This window comes from Aegilops tauschii, chromosome 5 (genome assembly GCF_002575655.3).
Source record: "Aegilops tauschii subsp. strangulata cultivar AL8/78 chromosome 5, Aet v6.0, whole genome shotgun sequence".
NCBI classification, from domain to species: domain Eukaryota; kingdom Viridiplantae; phylum Streptophyta; class Magnoliopsida; order Poales; family Poaceae; genus Aegilops; species Aegilops tauschii.
This window is the reverse complement of record NC_053039.3, coordinates 504,272,645-504,273,394: the sequence shown is the minus strand read 5'-3', so window position 1 is coordinate 504,273,394 and position 750 is coordinate 504,272,645. Positions and strand designations below refer to the sequence as shown.

The window sequence follows — 750 nt, the reverse complement described above, 5'->3', positions numbered from 1 at the left end:
GGCTGTAAGCACCATGCATGAAAGAGGCACGAAGGAGGGTCCCTCGGCGTCTTGATCTCATGGATCTTTGGATTTTTCGTTTCTACCTCTGGTTTTCGTCTATGTTTTTGTGTTTTTGATTTTTCTCTTTCCTCGCCCAGAGCATGATGAGCGGATTTTTTTTGCTTCAGTCTTAGGTTTTGGTTCGTTGGCATGTGTTGACTCACATAGTTATGTAATGGACTCTGCGACAAATATACTCCCTCCCTGTTGATGCTCTGCCTTTTTTTGATTGTGTTGTTTAGCTTTGTCGTGGTAGATCGATTCGATGCACTACTGTTTTCTTCAAGCTTGTTGCCCAAGGATGATCATATTTGCCACCCCAATCTTAGGAACCACTTAGGTGGGCCTGTGTTGTTGATATACTTCTGAATCTGACTCTACATAATAAATTTTGATGATCCTGGAGTTTTTGGACGCTTACTAGTAATCATATATGTGTAACGCGCGTCCAATTTGATACTCCCTCCGTTCCACAATGTAGTGCACCCACGCATCCCGAAATCTAAGTTTGACCGTAAATCTAACCAACAAGACCGATTGCGGCTAGAGCAAAAATTATATCACTGAATTCGTATTTCGATACGAATTCAGTGGTATAATTTTTGCTCCCTTCGAGTTGGTCTCGTTGGTTAAATTTACGGTCAAAGATAGATCTTGGAAAGCGCGGGCGCACTACATTGTGAAATGGAGTGAGTAGTACCTTAAAGT

General features: G+C 42.0%; 1 pseudogene; it reads left to right on the top strand.

Moving 5' to 3' along the window:
* Window positions 1-339: 339 nt before the first annotated feature.
* Window positions 340-420, top strand: LOC120965759 (small nucleolar RNA U31b; annotated as a pseudogene).
* The last annotated feature ends 330 nt before the right edge of the window (window positions 421-750 follow it).